Genomic DNA, 8,814 nt, shown 5'->3' on the forward strand with positions numbered 1-8,814 from the left:
AGACTTTTGTAAAATAGTTCTTTTACCTGAAATTTGAGGAAATTGTTATCTTAAATTTTGCAAGATTTGCCGAATTACAAGATTATTGAAAAAACGAGAATTTTTTTATTTTTTTTATTATTTGCAATATGCAAAATTTTTCGAAAATCTTTAAAAATTTGATCAACAGACTTATTCAATTAACATTATTGAAATTTTGAGTTTTTGTAATTTCGAAAAAACAAAATTTCCATTTTTAAAATTACTCATGAAAATTAGTCATTTATGTTTATAACATGCAAGTTTGAAATTTGCTGGGATTGCTGTCTTTGTTAGATCTGTCGAATTACAAAATTATTGAAAAAAACGAGACAAATTTTAATTTTTTTTTTAATTTTCTTGAAACTTGATTTGTGGATTTGAGAAATTACAAAATTATTGAATTTTTTTTGTAATTTCAAGAAACCAAAATTTTGATTTTTAATAGAACTCTTGTAAGTCAGTCTTTTATGGTCGTACAAACTTGAAATTTAGAGAGACTACTACCTTAAACTGTCTTGTTAGGCTATAAAATTACAAAATTTTTGAAAGACCTGGACAGATTATCCAAATGTTTTACTATGCGAATTTGCAAAATTTGAAATATCTTTAATAACTCTAAGTGCACTCCAATGTTCGTGATATAGCTACTAAATTAGACACTTATTGAAAGCATGAGACAATTTTTCGAATTTTTTGTTTTTTGATATTTTTAAAATTTTATTTTTTTTTAACTTTAAACTGAATTCCAATCTTCTTGTTCAATCTGTAAAATTAAAAAATTGAAACTTATTTTGCAAAAATTGTCAAACGCTTGATTCGTAATTTTGCCAAATTCCAAAACTATTGAGTTTTGGAAAATTTTGATTTAAAAAAAACTTTTAAAATTGAAAAAAGCTTTACAGTGCTTTACAGAAAAATAAAGTATATGAATACAGGTTACCCAGAACTCGTAACCTAGAGAAAAAAGGCTTATGAAGGCAACAATTCTGAACCAAAATTAAATTCGAAATAAAATTTTTTTAGCTCAATAAATAGTCGAGTTAAGACGAAAAGATGGTAGCCAATCCCTGCTGAATAGTATTTGAAAATCGGACACATGTTATCATTCATTGGTTAGATGAACATTACACTCTCGTTGCCTAGGATATTTTACTACATCTCTACAATTCCGAGATTGTTGTTAATTTTTTATTCTTTTTGAATGCTATTAATTTTTATCAATTTTAGTTATGAAATTCACCATCTGTATTGCTGTTGGCCCCTCTCTTGCGCTATGGATCATAAGTTTTGCAACACCCTGTATATATAATTATAAAATATAAAATAAGCAAATAAGCAAAACCTAAATTGTATATTATTTTATGTTTTATATTTTTTATTTTTGCAATATTTTGGTATAAAAAGACAGTTCAACTATAAATAATCATAAAAACAAAACAATAAAAGTCATTATCAGTCTAAAAATTTATGTTATAATTCAAAGTAATAAATAAAATTTTTTTTTTTTACTATAAAAGACGCTTTTTTGGTCTTCAGTCTTCAGTCCTTTTCCACAATGTCTACCAAGTTAAAAGTATGTATTGATTTATTTTATATTAATTTTGTTTAATATTGTTTTTATCACACTTCAGGTTTACTTCATTTTCGCTCTTTTAGCGTGTGCTATCATACCATCAGAAGTGCAAGGGCAAAGCCAAGACAGTGGAAAAAGGGAGCGAGATGGTCAAAATCGACAAGGAAGTGGTGGTGATGGAAAACAGGGAAGTTCGGGAAACTCAAGAGATTCTAAATATCCCACCGGCACATTTGAATAAAAAAACTTACGCCTCGTCCGTGAATTTTCACTCTCGTCACCAAAAACTGGTTTTCCGCACTTGATGCACAAAATACTGTTACAATAGGTTAATTTTTTGCACAAAACTGTTTAAATATCTATTTATGTAAGAGAAGATAACGTGTAAGTTTAGTTCAAATATTGTAAGTGTAATAAAATTAATAACACCAAATAGAATTAAAAAAAGACGAAATTGATTTGGAGGTGGAAAAAGAGGTCTGGGGAGACGTAGAGGACGTAACCTTTTAGAGAGAAAAAGATAAAAATAAAGATGGAAAAGATGGATGTGACGAAGATAAAGATGAAGAAGGGGAACGTGAACATGGGGGAGGAAAAGATGAAGGAAAAGGTGAACTTGGAGGTGAAAAAAATGCAGATAAAGGAGGCATAGGCAGGGTGGATTTGGAGGTTAAAACGAAGGACAAGAAGGTGATAAAAATGGTTTTGAAGAAAGAAAAAATAAAGATGACATAGGTGAAGGTGACGCCGATAAAGATGAAGGTGGAAAACGTGAACATGTGGAAGTAAAAGAGAAAGAAGGGGGCGGCAAAGATGATGACGATAAAGATAAGGAGGTGAGGAAGAAAAAAATAGGAGAGGAAAAGGAAGACTTGAAGACGGAAAAAATGGAGATAACAACAATAAAAACATAAGAAAACAACGATGGACTTGAAGGTGGACAAAGTGGATTAGAGGGTGGATATGGAAAAGGTGGAGATGGAAAAGGTAGACGACTTGGAGGAGAGAAAGATAGAGATGGACAAAATAAAGATGAAAAGATGGAACAAAAGGAGTAAAAGATATAGGAGAAAATGGAAAGAGTTGGACTTTGGAATAGAAGAGCTGGAGATGGTGGTGATGAAGATAAAAGAAAAAACAGTGAAATTAGAGGTAGAAAAGGTACAAAACGTAAATTAATAAATAAATTTTTAGGAAATGGGGGATTTGGAAGAAATAATGGTTATAAAGGAAATAAAAAAGGACGCAAAAGAGGAATTGGAACATGATTAGAAGGTATTGACAAAAGTGGAGGAAAATCGAGAGGAAAAGGACCATGTAATCATTTCTCTCTTTATATTAAGAATATTTTTTGTTATTTTAATTTTTTTTTAATTTTATTGTTATAAATTTTTTAGTAGTTTCACCAAAAAGCAAATAAATGGTTGTGATATTTAGACATGCAATGAAGATTTTTTTTTTCCGCCAAAAATCTAATGAAAAAAAAACATTACATATGCATATAGTGAGATGGATTTTTCGAAGTTTCAACATTAAGTTTGCCAAATTTTAAAATATTTGCATTTTTTTTAATCAATTCTTAACTGAATTACAATTTTCTTGTTAAACTTGCCACTTTCCAAAGTAATAACAATTTTTACATTTTTGTAATTTTAAGAAAGCAAAATTTTGATTTTCGAAAAGTCTTTATTTAATTAGTCATTTTTGGTTTTACAACCTTGAAATTTGGGAAAATTGTTACTTTGTTTTTAGATGTGCCAAATTTAAACTTTTTTGAAAAACAAAATGGATTTTTGAAATTTTTTATTTTTTTAAATACGACAAATTTTAAGATTTTTTTAATCAATTTTAAAGTCAACACCAATTTTCTAATTAAATTTTGAATTTTTTTGTAATTTTAAAAAAGCCAATTTTTTAATTTCAAATATACTAAAATTAAATTAAATTTTTTTAGACTTTATTGTTAGATTTAGTAAATTACAAAATTTTTGAATAACCGGAACAGATTTTTCGAATTTTTTATTTATTGAGGTTTGGAAAATTTTTAAAAATTTCAATCTTTTTTTAATTAACTTTTAATTAATCTGTATTTTTTTAAATGTACCAAATTACTAAATTCCTGAAAAATGCTAGAGATTTTTCGAAATTTTTATTTTTTGTTTTCAGTTTTTAAATCAATTTGTTGCATCTGTCAAATTATAAAATTAAGATGTGTGTTTTTCGAAAATTAGCAAAAACTTGATATGTAGTGATGCCAAATTACAAAATTATTAAAATTAATGAATTTTTAGTAATTTTGAGAAAGCAAAGTTTTGATTTTCAAAAAATTTTTAAAAGTAGAGCAAGAATTAAGCAAAATTTACAGTGTTGAAGAAAAAATAAAAGAGCAGATTTAAAAAAAAAATTAATCGAAATTGGAGTTCGTGGTTCTGCATATTTTATATTTTTTATTTTGCAATAATTTGGTATAAAAACAGCATATCAATAAATAATCATATAAATAAAACATTAAAAGTTATACTATCACCCTAAAATTTTTGATTTATAATTTTAAATAATGAATAAAAAATAATTTATTCCGTATAAAAAACGCTTCTTTCCTCTTCAGTCTTCAATCTTGTACTGAGTTGTTCACCAAGTTTAAAGAATGTATTCATTTTATGTTAATTTTATTTATTTTTTTCATTTCAGACTTACTTTATCTTTGCTCTTTTGGTGTGTGCTTTTATGACAACAGAAGCGTAAGAGCAAAAACAAGAAAATGGAAAAAACGAATGAGATGGGCAAAGCCGTCAAGGAAAGTGTGGTGAGGAAAAACAGGGAAACTTGGGAAACTCAAAAGATTCTAAATATTATTATTATTATTATTAAATAAAGAAGTTACGACTCGTCCGTAAACTTTCACTCTCGTCTTCTAAAACTCGACTTTGCGCACTTTATACATAAAATACTGTTACAATTTTTTCTTAGAAGCTTTAAAATTTTTACTTACGTAAGTAAAGATAACGTGTAAATTTAGTTCGCATTTTATTGGTACCTGAAAAAACAATTAAACTAACAAAATGTGGTCATAAAATGTAAACAAAATTTCACATTAAATTTTTTTTTTTCTAAAATATAAATTTTAGCATTTAAAAATAGTCGATTTATTACATTCTCGCTTTTGACTGAAATATTAAAAAATAAAAAAAATCTCAGCACTTAATTTTTTTCAAAAATTCTGGAAAATTTTGTACTTTTTGATTTACAATGTCATAAGTATGCAGTTTTAGATAACATTTAAAAATTGTAAAGTTAACGTTTATGAGATATTTATGCTAAAATTGAGGTATAAGAGACTTATCTGTGACCGTTTGTGGTAGTGAGCGCCAAAGAGACTTAAGAGACATGTCCAAGCGACTTAAAGTAAGTTCAACTGTGAGATTATTCCCCTATTATATATATTTTTTTGTTTTTCTTTCGTTTAGATATATGTTATTGTTACTTTCTTGGTGTGTAATCTGATCATTGTCACACTTGGAGATGATTCTAAAGAAGATTCCGATGGAAAAAAGAAAGGGCTTGGAGGAGGTGGAGGAGGAAAAGGTAGACTTGGTGGCGGAAAAGACGAATCTGGGGGAGGTAAAGGTAAACAAGATAACAAAGGTGGACTCGGAGGTCTTGAGGGAGGAAAAGGGGGACTTGGAGGAGATAAAAACGGGCTTGAAAATGGAGAAGTAGGAAAATCAATAAAAAATAGAATTAAAAAAGGGAGAAATAGACTTGGAAAAGACTTAGGAAGACCTGAAGATCGTAGATATGGTGATGGGCTACTTGGTCTTTTAGGAATTAGAAGAGGGAATGGAGGATTTGGAGGTCAAGGGGGAGCAGGAAGGGGCGGTTTAGGTGGTGGTCTTGGACAAAACGGAGAAAGAGGAGGTGGTTCAGGGGGTCTTGGAGGAAATCGAGGAGGACGTGGAGGATCTGGAGGACAAGGAGGACGTTCAGGTAGTTCTGGGGGCCAAGGAGGAACTAGAAGAGGCGGTTCTGCTGGTGGTTTTGGACAAGGTGGTCCTGGAGGACAAGGAGGAGGACGTTCAGGTGGTTCTGGGGGCCAAGGAGGCCAAGAAGGAAGCAGTTCTGAAGATGGTTAGCCCAAAGAAGTCTTATAATCATTTAGGTACATTTTTTTATTTTTGTTAAACTTTTTAATAGAATGTCATTTCATAGAAAAAAAGTAAAAATTACAAAAAGTGTCAGTTTTATTTTTCAACTCTGACAAATTTGACATTTTTTTGTCAATTGTTGACAACAAATGTCAAAAAATAAAAAGAAAGCAATAGACTTGAAAGTGGAAACAGCTATGTGGCGACGTGGAGGACGTGAACATGGAGGACTTGGAGAAATAGGCAATGTTTCTGGTGGTCTTGGAAAAATTGAAAGACTTAGTAAACGATCTGGAGGCCAAGGAGGAGCAGGAAAAAGTGGTTATGGAGGTCCTGGAGGAACTGGAAGAGGTGGTGGAGGATCTGGAGGTCAAGGAGGAAAAGGCGGTTCTAGAGGTGGTCGTGGACAAGACGGAGGAAAAGGAGGTGGTTCTGGGAGTCTTGAAGGAACTGGCAGTGGTAGTGGAGGATCTGGAGGACAAGGAGGAGGACGTTTGGGTGGTTCAGGAGGTCAAGGAGGAAAAGGCGGTTCTGGTGGTGGTCATGGGCAAGACGGAGGTAAAGGTGGTGGTTTTGGAGGAACTGGAGGAAGTAGTGGTCAACCTGGAGGACAGGGAAAAAGACGTTCTGGTGGTTCTGGGGGCCAAGGAGGAACAGAAAAAAACAATCCTGGTGGTGGTACTAAACAAAATGGAGGAAGTGGAGGTGGTTCTGGAGGTCATGGAGGAACTGGAGGAAGTAGTGGACAACCTGGAGAACAAGGAAAAGGACGTTCAGGCGGTGCTGGAGGACAAGGAGGGGGACGTTCAAGTGGTACTGGAGGTCAAGGGAGAACATGAGGTGCTGGTTCTGGTGGTATTCTTGTACAAGGCGGCTCTGAAAATTCTGGAGGAATAACACAACATAAAATTTCATCGTAGAAAAAATACAATTTACAAAAAATTTCAGTTTTGGTTTTCAACTTTTTGACAAACTTGACATACTTTTGTCAATTTTTGACAAGAGGGTATGACAATCTGTAAAGAATTCTGAAAATTTTATTAGCTAACTTGACAAAAATCACAATTTTGAATATTTTAAAAGCATCTAAACAGAATGCAATACAAAAAAATTTCCAAAATTAAAAAAAAAAATAAACAAATTTTTCCAAAAAATACAGTTGACTAGAATTTCAAATTATCAACAGGCAAACGGTCAAAAAATCGTTACAAAAATGCTTAAAATTAGTTTCAAGGCTTTTGTCAAAAATTTTGTATTCAATTTTGCTATTACCTGATAATATTCAAAAACCATAAAGTTTAAGTTTATGGAAAGATATTTATGAAAAAATGTGGATATAAAGAGACTTATCTACCTCCGGTTTGAGCAGTAAGCACATAAGTGTCTTAAGTAACATGTCTAAGCAGCTAAAGGTACGTTTGCAAAATTTTTGGTTTTGATTTTTTTTAACTTTTTTTGTTTTTTATCTTTAGGTTTATTATATCGTTACCTTATTGGTCTGTAGTCTGTTGATCTCCTCGTATGCAGACGAATCCAAAGAAGATTCTGAGGAGAAAAAGAATGATTCTGGAAAGGGTGGGGGAAGAATCGGTGGACTTGGAGGAGGTGGAAAAAATAAAGATGAATCAGGTGAATGTGATGAAGATCCTGATAAAGACGGTAAAGGTAGAAATGGGGGAAGAAAAGATAATGGAGGAATAGGTGGTCTTGGTGGTGGAAAAAATGAAGATGAATCAGGTGAATGTGAGGAAGATTCTGAAACTGGTAATGGTGGAAATGGAGGAGGAAAATATAATGGAGGAAATGGTGGTCTTGGTGGTGGAAAAAATAAAGGTAAAGGAGGATTGGGCGGACTTGGAGGAAGTGGAAAAGATGAAGATGAATCAGGTGAATGTGACGAAGATCCAGATAAAGATGGTGAAGGTGGAAATGGAGGAGGAAAAGATAATGGAGGAAAAGGTGGTCTTGGTGGTGGACAAGGTGGACTTGGAGGTGGTCAGGGTGGACATGGAGGTGGTCTGGGCGGACTTGGAGGTAGACAGGGTGGACGTGGAGGTGGTCTGGGTGGACTTGGAGGCGGACAGGGTGGACTTGGAGGCGGACAGGGTGGACAAGGTGGACGTGGAGGTAGACAGGGTGGACGTGGAGGTGGTTTGGGAGGACTTGAAGGAGGAATGGGTGGACTTGGAGGTGGACAAGACGGAAATGATGAAGATGGAAAAAATAAAGACGGAATGGGTGGGGGTGACGACGATAAAGACGAAGAAGGAAAAGGAGGAGATGAGGGAGAACAAGATAATGGTGACAAAGGGGGCGGAAAGAATGATGACGACAAAAACAACGATAAAGGAGGAAACGGTGGTGATGGGGAAGAAAAAGATAATGGAGAAAAAGGTGGGCTTGGAGGCGGAAACGATGACGACAACAAAGGTAAAAACGAAGGAGGAAAAGGTGAAAATGATGAAGACAAAAACAAAGGAGGAAAAGATGGATTAAGAGGTGGAAAAGGTGGAACAAAGCAAGAAAAAGATAAAGGAAGAAAAGGAGGAAGAAAGGGAAAAGGTGGATCTGGAGGAAAAGAAGGTGGAAAATCCGAAAATGAATCCGATTAGATTTTTTTTTTAATTGATAATATTTTTAGTTATTTTAGTTTGTTAAATTTTATTGTTGTAAATTTCTTACTAGTTTCACAGAAAAGCAAATAAAATAGTTGATATTGATTAGACACGCTACAAAAAATTCATTTTTATTATTCCCGTCAAAAATTATATGTGGAGGTCAAAATTTTTGAAATTCAAATTTTTGAGTTTGCAATCACAATTTTTTTTGAGATAATATTCAAAACTAAAAATACTGAAAAATAGAAATAATTTAAGAGTCTTTGGTCTAGACTTGTTCAAACCAGCTAGTTGCAAAATCGCGCGACTATTTCTTAATTTTTCGGAAAAAGTGGTTTCAACGTGATCACTGCAAACTATAAAAAAAAATAAAAAAAAAATGTCACTTCCCCCGTTTGTCTCCCACAATCAAATTGGAAGCGGCCGATACAATCAAACTCGTATAAAAGCGATAGGG

The 8,814-nt window shown here is 32.7% G+C and overlaps 1 long non-coding RNA gene across 1 annotated transcript; it reads left to right on the forward strand.

Moving 5' to 3' along the window:
* Nucleotides 1-1,519: 1,519 nt before the first annotated feature.
* LOC148176722 (uncharacterized) lies at nt 1,520-2,034 on the forward strand. The gene is made up of 2 exons (XR_015769823.1): nt 1,520-1,594; nt 1,653-2,034. It is a non-coding gene; the product is annotated as an uncharacterized LOC148176722 (long non-coding RNA).
* Nucleotides 2,035-8,814: the final 6,780 nt, after the last annotated feature.

Source organism: Gnatocerus cornutus, chromosome 3 (assembly GCF_029298725.1).
Source record: "Gnatocerus cornutus isolate USDA-ARS CGAHR chromosome 3, icGnaCorn1.1, whole genome shotgun sequence".
Classification (NCBI taxonomy): Eukaryota; Metazoa; Arthropoda; class Insecta; order Coleoptera; family Tenebrionidae; genus Gnatocerus; species Gnatocerus cornutus.